Below are 12,785 nucleotides of genomic sequence, written 5' to 3'. Positions count from 1 at the left end.
GCAAGTGTTGATATCAGATTCTAGAATCCTATATGATATTGGTTTGGACTACATATTGCATTCTACTTTTTATTTTTATTGAACATTTGCCTTTTGCAAACTGGTTTATGAAACCTTTTTTATATGTATCATTTCCTGTTTTTCTAAGATAAGAATCAATAAATGTATTGATGTAGCTCTTACCCCCCAGGGGAGTTACTTGGTATGACGGGTTCTCTGTTCTTTGCCACAACTCTGAGAACTGCTTTGTCCCCTCTGACATAGCTGGTTCAGTAATGAGATACTGCAAACACCTATGGGCTAAACTACTAACAAACTACCCACAACTATACATATTAGCATGTAAGAAATAGGCACCAGGCTACTTAGCTGTGAATAAATTAAGTATATTATCACAAGGCAAAATTAATGGAAATGCCCAAAAATTAATGAACAGGTAAATTATTTATCTTGAATACAACAAGCTAACTGCACAGTGGTTAGCACTTCCACCTGGCAGTACTAGGGTCATTGGTTTGAATCCCAACCATGGCACCACCTGCCTGGAGTTTGCATGTTCTCCCTGTGCCTGCGTGGGTTTCCTCTGGGTACTCTGGTTTCCTCCCACACTTTAAAGACATGCTGGTAGGTTAATTGAATCCTGTCTAAATTGGCCCTATTATGTGTATGTATAAATGTGAGTTAGGAACCTTAGATTGTTAGCCCCTTGAGGGTTAGGGACTGATGTGAATGTACATAAGTACCTCAAATAAATAAATAAATAACTGACATGATTATTAGGCTATAGTTTGGCAGTTGATCTACAACATAGATCATCATGGTACTAAGCAAAATTAACCCAGTATCAGCAGCACTGGTATAGAACAGCATAAACAGTGAGTAGTATAAACAGTGAACAGTATAAACATTAAAGCAGAGCTCCACCCAAACAGGGAAGTTCCAAAAATAAAATTAAATTAAACAAAAACAAAATAATAAAATAAATAAATAAATAAAATCAAATAAATAAATAGTGCACTTTCCGTGAACTTCTAGAGCTGAAATACATACAATTACCCTCTCAAAGTGATAACACATCACTTTGAGAGGGTAATTGTATACATTTCAGCTCTAGAAGTGTTCACGGAAAGTGCACTATTTATTTATTTGATTTTATTTATTTATTTATTTTATTATTTTGTTTATTTTTATTTTATTTATTTATACTTTTGAGTGTACACTGATTGTTCACGTTTATTTATATATGTAAGGTGTACACTGAGTGATTTCACGATTCACGTGTTGCTCACGATTTGAATCTTGTTTATTTTTGCACGCAATTGTGTTTAGTATATACTTATTGTTTATTTAAAGTATATACTAGCTGTTATCAAAGGTAATGCACTATGTAGTATTTTATTTATTTTTTTGAAGTACACACTGGATTTATGTGGAGGTGGAAAATGGACACAGAAGAAGAATTTTTTTGTAATTATTTTTGTGAACTATTTTGCATTTCAGTTTATTGACTGGCACAAAAAAGGTTTTTTATTTTATTCTAGTGAAAAACTAGCCTGGGTGAGGACGACGCTGGATCCTGGGACAAGAAAGTGTCCATTTATTAAAAGTCAGTACCTATAGAATTTGTAGCTGCTGACTTTAATTTTTTTTCTTTTTACAGACTGAAGCTCTGCTTTAAGGAAAATTCTTACAGCAAACATTCTGCAATAAATCAGAAACAAGTGGATCAGAGTGCACTTTGTGGATATCCCTGATAGTACGCATGTATATTTCCTGAAAGTGGTACCCCGGGAGATGGTTGTAAAGTATCTGGTGCCCGACTGGCAAACTCCAGCCGGATAACAGTGGGACCCAATGCGTATGTGGTGCACTTTGATTACCGTCTCTTTAAGGCTGCATGTAGTGATCAGTTTTGGAGCTATAGGCAAACAGGCAGTCCCCTCTGGTACTGAACTGCTAAACAGTGGCATTGTAAGCACATCCACAACCACTCACCAGTTCTGGCACCCAACAAACCTTGTCCTGGACATTCTGACTCTGGTCCTCAGGTACCCGATCCTTGGTGACCCAGTCCTTGCAATCCAGTCCTCAATGCTCAGTTCTAGCACTCCAGGTTTGATTCCCCACACTCCAGTCCTCAGTAGCTGTCTCTGCAGCCACAGCAACAGGTCTGCCCAGCTGCAATAATCTCTCTGTGTCTCAAAGCCAGGGAAAAAATCCCTGCTCTCCCCTCCTCTCACAGTTGTTCTTGTGACTCTTGTAGTTCACTCCTGCATTCAACTCCACAGTGCAGCTCCCCTCGCAAACTACATTTCCCAAGGTTCCATGCGGCTGCATCATAGTCATTCTACTCCTTTATGTCTAACCAGCTCCCCCTAGTGTGTGGAGGTGAGACAGCATGGTAAGTGGATAGAGGGATGTAAGCCAGCAGAAGACAGCAGCAGTGTCTGTATAGCTTAGCCACTACAATGTCTGCACTTGGCTACATTGGACTGAAAAAAATTAGATTTATCTCATTTGCAGCACTTTGACAATCATTATTGATTACCAAAAATACAGCTGTGTCTACATGTAAAAATATATGCTCCATTTAGCCTCACACAAAAAAGTAGGACACTGCTGTGTCCATGGCCACGCAGATCTGCAGATTTTATGTGTGCATACATGCATAAAGGCATATAAACGTGTACATATACATGCGTAAGCCAATGGTACTTTAGGCACGTATATTACACATGATCTTCTACTAGCACTTACTAGTCAGTAAGAACCTGCATTTTGTGCAGCAAATATGCATATGCCCATGTTAATGAAGCCCAAAACCTAAACAAAATTGCTGCCAGGTAGAACTTTTTATGACAGAAGAGACCCTATTAGCCCCCCTGTCTCCCCCCTCAACCCTTCTCCCTGCCCATCATTGTTTATGTGAGCAGGAGTGACTTCATCGCAGCCTAGCCAACCAAATGACCAAAAAGTTGGAACTTGGAAGGAAGACTTGGAGATAATAGAGGTGCAGAGTTGGAAAGGATCGCTTGCCGGGTAAGACTGCCATAATGTGTTAATATGTGGTGCATATTAAAGCAGAGCTCCACCCAAAAGGGGAAGTTCTGCTTTAAGCGGTGGGTAAGCGGGTTCCTGAATTTGACAGGTACCCGCTCCTACTTCCGCTGCAATCGCCTAGGCAATCAAAAGTGGAAGTCGTCCTCTCCCCCTCCCTCCCCATAGTCTTCGGGGACACGTGACAGGCCCCAGAAGACTAAGGGGCCATTCGCTAAGCGCAGCGCTTCTTGTGCATGTGTAGTGGGCACCCGGCTGTGAAGCCGCAAGCTGTCACAGCCGAGTACCCACACTGAAGATGCCGGTTCCAGGGAGAGAAGACAGCCGGTGAAACCAGCGGTGATGAGGACAGCGCTGGACCAAGGGACATGTATGTGGCTGTATTTTAAAAGTCAGCAGCTACAGTTTTTGTAGCTGCTGACTTATATTTATTTTTTTTCAGGTGGAACTCCGCTTTAAGCTCCTGGGGCTCAATTTTAAAAAATGGTGGCAGAGACTTAATTTTGTTTTAATTTGATGGGTTTAAATCTGCTTTAAAATAACACAAAGATGTACACGTGCCCTAGCTGCAGAAAAAATTATACCCCCTGTAGCGGCCGGTGGGTTTTACAGCTGCCAAACGTGACCCATTTAAAGTGTTCGTTCACCTTTCGCCCTTTCAGAAAAACTGAAAAGGTGAACTAACACTGGACACCACCCCCTATACCCCTCTCCCTGTCTTACCTCTGGGGATACTGAGCATTCAGTGCCCACCCAGCCAGTTCAGTGGTCTGAGGATTTGAAATCCCCACTCTTCTCCCTCTTCACTGTGTAGCACTTCAGGATTGATCAGAGAAGTTCACTGTGCAGGCACTGACCAATCAGAATTGCTCTGCTCTGTCCTGGAAGCCCTGCACAGAAAAGAGGGAGTACAGCAGGGATTTCAAATTGTCAGACCACTAGATTGGCTGCGTGGCACTAACAGCTCAGCATTCCTGGAAGTCAGTATAGCAAAGACTAGGTAACAGGGGGGAAGTAGAGGGTGTATGATATTAGGCTAGGTTAACACCTATACAGGTTGGTTTGATGCGTTTCTGCATTGCGTTCTGCGTTTTTTGCACTTGTGTTTTTGATGCCTTTTGAGTTTTTTTTTTTTTTTCTATTTTTCTTGTTGCTAGGCAGATTTTAAACACAACATGGCAAAATTAGGGAACAAACCGCAACAAAAATGCAAAACATGCTTTTCTGTAGCGTTCCCATTGAAATCTATACAACCAAAAACACAACATTTTGTGTTCAAAAAATTCCCTGACCCTTTCCAAAACATGCACTGGGTGAAAACGCAGAGATGTGAACCTGTCCCATAAGAAATCATGTTAAATAGACTATACTGCATTTCTGCAAAACGCTGCAGAAAAGGCATAGGTGTGAACCTAGGGTTAGTTCACCTTTTTAATTTTTTCTGAAAAGGTTAAATGGGTGTGAACCAGGACTAAAAGTATAACTAAACAAAAAAAAAATGCTGGAATTTCTAATTATCACATCTCCTTCTGTTCTCAACCAAACTGTCAAATCATCAAATGGCTGAGGTGATAACTGATCACATGTATAGCATCATAGCAGTTGTAGATCAAACAGGTTAAGTCCCAGTCACACAGGGTATGACTTGGCATGCGATTTGCAAATCGAATGGCACGTCGCACCTTATTGTCCACAATTACAGCGTTCATATCAGTGCGGTTCCAACTTGGTCGGAGCTGCACCGATTTCTAAAGTAGCGCATGCACTATACGGTCAGAAATAGTGTCGCACTCCACTACCAATTGCAATAATAAAATTGAGAATAAATAAATATTAAATAAATAATTGTCCAGCATCAAAAGAATATTTATCAATATCACTGCAATTATATTAATGCTGCAAACATGTCCTTATTAAGTCTGTGACTTTCATACTTCTGTGATACGAAATAAGAACCGTGCAGTCCACCGATCATAGAAAATATTATACCCCTTCCCCAGCTGTGCGCTCACCTGGTATATATGACCAAACCATTAAGTGAGGTCATAAAACGCTTGTGTCCCTTTAATTGGACTTAGTGGTACAGTAATACCTCTGTTTACAAACGCCTCAGTTAACGAAATTTTACAAATGAAAATCCACTGAAAATAATGCCTTGGTTTACAAATTTTTTACAATTTTTTTTTTTGCAATACGAAGTGTATGTCGGTGACGATTTTTTAATGCAATTGCCGGCTTTTTTTTTCTTCACAATAGCTCACAGGATTAGCTGTCACTTTCCCCAGAGTTTTAATAAACTAAAAGGAAACATTGTTTCTCTTAACTCGGGGAAATAAGCTAAAAGAAAACTTTCTCTCTTTTAGCTGGAGGGAAAGGGACAGCTGAATTTCTGAGCTATAGCGAAGAAAAAAAAGCTATAATTACATTTAAAAACTTGCACCATAATAAATAAAAAAATGGCGTGGGGTCCCCCCTCCCGTCCATACCAAGCCCTTTGGGTCTGGTATGGATTTTGAGGGGAATTCCCACACCAAAACTTAAAACAAAAAGGCTTGTGGGTCCCCCCCAAATCCTTACCAGACCCTTATCCGAGCATGCAGCCTGGCAGGTCAGGAAAGGGGGGGGGACGAGCGAGCGTGACTTTGATTCTTCTGATACCCCCCTCCAAAGCACCTTGTCCCCATGTAGATGGTAACAAGGGCTTCTTCCCCACAACCCTGGCCGGTGGTTGTGGGGGTCTGTGGGCGGGGGGCTTATTGGAATCTGGAAGCCGCCAGATCCCAGCCCGCCCCATGTGAATGAGTATAGGGTACATGGTACACCTACACATTCACAAAAAACAAAAAGTGTAGTGTGAAAAAAGACAGGACATGGTCTTTGACAAGTCCTTTATTAAAAGAAAAAACAAAAAAAATGCCCCCCGCTGTAGATCCAATGTGAATCACGATGCCCGCCACCTCCCTGAAAAAAAGATTAAAAGAAAAGAAACTCTGCTCCCGACGATGGCTTCCAGCCGTCTACCTGCTCCGGTGGTTTGACAATGATGTCACATGGGGTGGGGTCACTCAGGTGATGTCCCCGGGTGGCCCCGCCCCTTACATATTTAAGAACTGTCAAGCCACCTCAGAAGCAGACGGCTGGAAGCCATCATCTTGAGCAGAGCCTTTTTTCAATATTCTTTTTTTGGGTCGCCGGCGGCTTACATCGTGATTGACGTTGGATCTACTGAGGGGGACATTCTTTTAGTTTTTTCTTTTAATAAAGGACTTGTCAAAGACAATGTCCTGTCTTTTTTTCACACTATACTTTTTGTTTTTTGTGAATGTGTAGGGGTACCATGTACCCCATACTAATTCACATGGGGGGGGCCGGGATCTGGGGGCCCCCTTGTTAAAGGGGGCTTCCAGATTCCGATAAGCCTCCTGCCTGCAGACCCCCACAACCACCAGCAAGGGTTGTGGAGAAGAGGCCCTTGTCTCCATCAACATGTTGAGGGCATGTGGCCTGGAAGGGTCAAGGAGAGGGGGGCTGTTCACTCGTTCCCCCCCTATCCTGACCTGCCAGGCTGCATGCTTGGATAAGGGTCTGGTATGGATTTTGGGGGGGACCCCCACACCATTTTTTTTTAACTTTGGCTTGGGAGTTCCCTTCAAAATCCATACCAGACCCGCAGGTCTTGGTATGGATTGGAGGGGGGACCCCAGGTCGTTTTTAAATTTTTTTTTAATTGCCAGCAATTCTTTTATATGCAGCTGTCAGTAGGGAACCCCGCTGACAGGTGAAACATTAACACATGGTTGTCACTACTAAAATACCGTATGACTTGATAAAGTACCTCATGCTATATTTTAGTAGCGTTTTAATGACCTCAAGAACGGATTATTTGGTTTTCAATGCATTCCTATGGGAAACAGCGTTTTGGTTTACGAATTTTTCGCTATACGAAAGGTCCTGCAGAACTAATTAAATTTGTAAACTGAGGTATTACTGTATATGGATAGGATGATCCTTCTTTTCTTGGGATGGATGAACAGAGTGTTCCCTCTTCCTATCAGGGGGTCCCCTTGCTTCCTTATGGATTTTCCTGTAGCCGAATGAATGGACGAAAATATCCCTCTTCCCACTGGGGGGTTTCCTTGCTTCCTTAGGGATTTCTCTCCATAGGTGTAATAACCATGAAATGTAATAAAAAAAACATAGTGCCTTATCCTCTTTAAAATTAATTTATTAAATAAAATGATGCACTCACATGTGTTACAAGTTAAAAATGCATTAAAATGTTGAAATCTGAATCCACAGTATAGTATTTCAATGTTGCTGAATACTTGCTGTATATTGCTTTAAGCATTGTGACGTCACAGCCCCTCCCCTACGCGTTACGCCACCGGGTCACGTGGCTTCATCAGCAAGTGCCAGCGCTTATCCATTGGCTGGCACCTGTTGATCGGCTTCTGCTGTGTCCAATCACAGCAGAAGTGTGCGCCCCCTACGGCAGAAGTAGAATAGAAAAAATAGAACAGAATAGAAAATAAAATTACAAAATAGAAAAGAATAGAGTAAAACAGAATAGAATACAAGAGAATAGAATAGAAAATAAAAGAATAGAATTAAATTGAATTGAAAATAAGGGAATAGAATAGAGTAGAATAGGGAACCATAGAACAGAAAGTAAAAGAATAGAATAGAAAATAACTCAATAGAAAAAAAAAATAGAATATTATAGCAGCCTTCTGAATTTGAAAACAATAGAAGAAAACAGAATAGAATGGAATAGAAAAGAATAGAGCAGAATAGAATAAAATAGAAAATAAAGGCGCAGAATAGAATAGAAAATAAAAAAATAGAAAAGAATAGAAAAAAACAACAGAATAGAAAGAATATAACCGTCTTCCGAAATTCGAATTTCTAATAGAATAAATTCAAATCTGAATGCTAATTCAATACTTTTCGATTTTGTCGAATTGAATTTGAAAATGAATAATCGCAACGAAAGTGAATGAATCCCAAAAACAAAAATAAACGGATTTAACGACAAAATAATTTAAATAACGAATTGAAGTAATTTGTTCGTTCTGCGCGTCTAGTTGTCACCGTGAGACAGGAAGTGTGTAAATGGCAGGATCTACAGGTGAAAAGAACTAACAAAGAAAACCAAAGCAGCCAACACCTCTATCAGGACTGCTCAGCTGCAATCTATTGTAGTTTTTGGGGAGATGTTTTCATTCTGGAGCAGACGTGGTGCAGTTTCCCATAGTAACCAAGTTCACGTTGACGTATAAGGGGAGCTTCTCATGTGTCTCGGCGCCAATGTCCCTACGGCCTGGCCTGTCATCTACAACCATCATTCACATCCCTGCCATCTACATGACATTTCTCCCTCTGCAGTACTCTTCACGCCACGCCCTCCTGCATTGTTCTCCTCCTGTCAATTAAACCCTCCACGGCCAATCGCGGCGCGCTGTTTCTGTCACAGGCGTGGCTTGGAGGCGGGTTCATCGGCGCAGCTGTCAATCACAGACATGGGTCGACCAATCCGCAATCGGAGGCGTTTTCTGTGCGGGGCCCCGACGTGCGCGGTGACGTCAGTCTCCAACGCAGAGCGTAACGTGCGACGTGCTGGCGGCGGCGGTTGCCTGTGTGGCTCCCCGGGGGAGTGCAACGGCCTGAGCGGGCGGTAAGTGTGGACTGGAGCGGAGGGAAGGGGTCCAGGAGCGGGTGGAGGGACTGGAGACTTCTCCGGTGCTGAAGGGGAGCGGCAATGAAAAAGGGGTGGTGGACAGAGGAGTCACCCCAACTCATCTCCATAGCAACCGACATGGGGTTGTGCTGTGAGGTAAAGGGGAGCTGGGGGTGAGGGATGGTATAATGGGGGGATGTGTGTGTCCTGTACAGCCCTGTCACTGCCAATGGGCCAATAGCACAGCTCCTATGTGTGTCCTCTACACTCCACTCATGTGAGGGCAGAACTACTTCATATACAGCTGTGTGTGGAGTAGTGGGAGGTTACAGACCCTGGCAGGTTCTTTTTTTGGGGGGGAGGGGGTGTCTCTCTATTTGTCCTGGTGCACTATTGGCTCAGGATGTGGTGGGAAAATCCCACAGGTTGTCACCAGAACAGGAAATCTACCTATAGGCCCCATTCACTCCAGTGCAACTGCATGGGGCAGACCTTTAACTTGAAGCGGCCGCTGTGTGCGTGACAAACTCGCACGTTTTTGTACCGGCCGCTGTGTGCGTGACAAACTCGCACGTTGTACCGGCCACTGTGTGCGTGATAAACTCGCACGTTTTTGTACCGGCCACTGTGTGCGTGATAAACTCGCACGTTTTTGTACCGGCCGCTGCGTGCGTGATAAACTCGCACGTTTTTGTACCGGCCACTGTGTGCGTGATAAACTCGCACGTTTTTGTACCGGCCACTGTGTGCGTGATCAACTCGCACGCTTTTGTACCGGCCGCTGCGTGCGTGATAAACTCGCACGTTTTTATACCGGACGCTGCGTGCGTGATAAACTCGCACGTTTTTGTACCGGCCGCTGCGTGCGTGATAAACTCGCACGTTTTTGGACCGGCCGCTGCGTGCGTGATAAACTCGCACGTTGTTGTACCGGCCGCTACGTGCTTGACAAATTCGCACGTTGTTGTACCGGCCGCTGTGTGCGTGACAGACTCGCACGCTTTTGTACCGGCCGCTGTGTGCATGAGAGACTCGCACGTTTTTGTACCGGCCGCTGTGTGCGTGATAAACTCGCACATTTTTGTACCGCACTCACCTAAAAACTACTTTTTTCTCCATCAGCCCCCCCCCCCCCACAATTATTACCTTTTGTATCTCTTGACCCTCCCTCTTAGATTGTAAGCTCTAAGGACCCGCAGGGCCCTCTGATTCCTCCTGTACTAAATTGTATGGTAACTGTCTGCCTGCGTGTTGTGAAGCACTGCGCAAACTGTTTTGTGCTCTATAAATGTGGGCAGCACAGTGGCTAAATGGTTAGTCCAGGGGTGTCAAACTGGTCTCCCTCCAGCTGTTGCGAAACTACAAGTCCCATCATGCCTCTGACTTTGGAAGTCATGCTCGTAACTCTCAATCTTGCAATGCCTCATGGGACTTTTAGTTTGGCAACAGCTGGAGGGCCGCCAGGTTGATACCCGTGGGTTAGCACTTCCACCTGGCAGTACTAGGGTCATTGGTTCAAATCCCAACCACAGCACCACCTGCCTGGAGTTTGCATGTTCTCCCTGTGCCTGCGTGGGTTTCCTCCGGGTACTCCAGGTTTTTTCCCACACTCCAAAGACATGCTTGTAGGTTAATTGTCCCTAGTATGTGTATGTATGAATGTGATTTAGGGACCATAGATTGTACTCTCCTTGAGGGTTAGGGACTGATGTGAATGTACAATATATGTATGTAAAGTGCTGAGTAAATTGATGGCACTATAGTACCTGAAATTAATCCTGTATAATAAGGTGCGTTTTTTTGCGGTGACAAAATGCACGTCTGCGATTGGGGTGTCAAAAGAATTATGGGGCTTTGAAAAAAAAAAACCATACGTAGTCACCTAGGTGGACGCAGCAGCTGTCCCCCGCTGCTTCTTAAGACCGAGCACCAAGCGAACGAAGACCGGCAATAGCCCAGTTCTTGGTCTTCAGAAAGCTGTGATGGTCAGTCTCCGGCTCACTGCTCTACCCCTCCAATGCTCACTGGAGCACCAGGCTGTGGATAGGTGGGAAAAGCTGGCTCAGGCATCTGGGTGAATCTTGACATTTAAGTCGGAATCCTTCCAGAGCCCGGACCAGCTGAGTGACATCATCCAAGCACAGATTTTAGCCCACTGTCAGCTGAATCTGTCTCACAATAATACAAAATGAAGTGCATTCCTGTGGCCTACAGAAGAAGCCGTGCCAAACGTCTCCTTTAGTCCTGGGTAACACTAGTGCGGCTTCAAAATCATGCTACTTCTGCATGATTTCAAAGCTGCAGATCAGTCCAATTTGTGCCACCGCTGCTTGTGACTTCATTGAAAAGAGGTCTATGCAAGTCACGATGAAATCATGGAAAAAAGTAGTGCAGGAACCTTTTTCATAATCACAGCCACATGAACGGTTCCATTGCTGGAAATAGGGTTTGACTTGTCATGTGGTTCCAAATCGCAATAAAAGAATGATGGCTTAAAGTGTTATTAAAGGTTCGGCTTTTTTTTTTTTTTTTTAAATAACAAACACATAATTTTTAGCTGCTCTGTGAAGTGGTTTTGCATAGAACAGCCCCATTCTCAGGTCATCTGCCAGTGCTTGCTGCAGAGGTGCTGGTGCGTGTGCGCTCCTGAGCCCTGCTTTGTGTCCATAAGACACAGAGCCGTGGCTTGGCCCCACCCACACTATCTTGAGTGGCTCATTGAATGTGAACATCTCAGCCAACGAGGAGAGGGAGTCTTGGGACAGCCAAAGCTCTCATGCACATCGCTAGATCGAGAGGGGGCTCAGGCGAGTATTGGGGAGCAGGACACGGAAGGTTTTGTTAACCTTCATGCATAGAATGTATGAAGATAAAAAACCTTCAGCCTTTACAACCACTTTAACTGCTTCCCCTCCGCCCTATAGCAGAAATGCTGCTACAGGGTGTGCAAAATTACTTATATATACGTGATTTTGTATTTCAGGGTAGGGTGCGTGCAAGCCGCGTGCGCTTCCTACCTGCTCCACCATTCGTGACCTCGGCTGTCAATCAAGGGTCCCGGCAGGTGATTACTGGCTTGGACCAGGTGATCTCCAAGAATCTCTGATGGGAGAGACCTGTATGTAAACAATACAGATCTCTCTCCTGTTGGCTCCTGCACACTGCTTTGTATGGCTCTGCAGTGTGCTTACAGTGAAGCACATACACAGCCCACATAGTGAAACCGCACACAATTAACCCTTTGATCGCCCCAGATGTTAACCCCTTCCTGCCCAGTGGCATTAGCACATTATCAATGCTTTTTATTAGCACTGATCACTGTATTGGTGTCACTGGGGATGTCATTGACACCAAGTCAGTTCTCCCCAGTGTCAGAACGCCCGCCACAGTCCCGCTATAAGTCGCTGATCGCTGCCAATACTAGTAAAAAAAATTAAAAAATTCCAGTATATATACCGCCATTTGTAAACGCTATAACTTTCACATAAACCAATTTACACATATTGGGATTTTTTTTTTTCTTAGCAGTCATGTAGCAGAATACATTTTGGCCTAAATGTATGACTAAATTTGATTTTTAAAATTTTTTTACTGAACGTGTTTAATAACACAAAGTCAAAAATATTCTTTTTTTTTTTCCTCAAAATTGTCTTTATTTATAGTGCAAAAAAATAAAAAATGCACAGGTGACCAAATACCACTGAAAGAAAGCTCTATTTGTGGGGAAAAAAGTACGTAAATTTAATTTGGGTGCAGCGTTGCATGACCATGCAATTGTTAGTTAAAGTAACAGCGCCGTATTGCAAAAAATGGCCTGGTCAGGAAGGGGGGTAAATCCTCTGGAGGGCAAGTGGTTAAAGTATTTGTAAACCCTCACCTTGTAAAACAGCCAATTCAGTTTAAAGTAAAACTTTCGGCAAAACTTAATTTTTTTAGTTTGGTTAGAGTAAGGAAGGGTTATAACCCCTGTCAGGTGCAGATTTCCCTTAATTTCCTGTTCCATAGCCAGAACAGGAAGTGAGAGGAAACGCCTGCAAATTAAGGGAGTTCC

The 12,785-nt window shown here is 43.6% G+C and overlaps 1 protein-coding gene across 2 annotated transcripts in view; it reads left to right on the top strand.

The window, feature by feature from the left end:
• Positions 1-8,637: 8,637 nt before the first annotated feature.
• Positions 8,638-12,785, top strand: part of SAMD4B (sterile alpha motif domain containing 4B) — an 87,170-nt gene continuing 83,022 nt past the window's right edge. For both annotated transcript variants that reach the window (XM_089679803.1, XM_089679802.1), the window contains exon 1: positions 8,638-8,731. The gene's annotated coding sequence lies outside the window, so the exon portion shown is untranslated. The remainder of the gene's footprint in view (positions 8,732-12,785) is intronic.

The sequence above is a fragment of the Staurois parvus genome, unplaced genomic scaffold (genome assembly GCF_062004578.1).
Source record: "Staurois parvus isolate SC_StPar_1 unplaced genomic scaffold, SC_StPar_1.0 ptg000232l, whole genome shotgun sequence".
NCBI classification, from domain to species: Eukaryota; Metazoa; Chordata; class Amphibia; order Anura; family Ranidae; genus Staurois; species Staurois parvus.
Note: the sequence above shows the minus strand (reverse complement) of the source record. Positions and strands in the feature narration are given on the sequence as shown.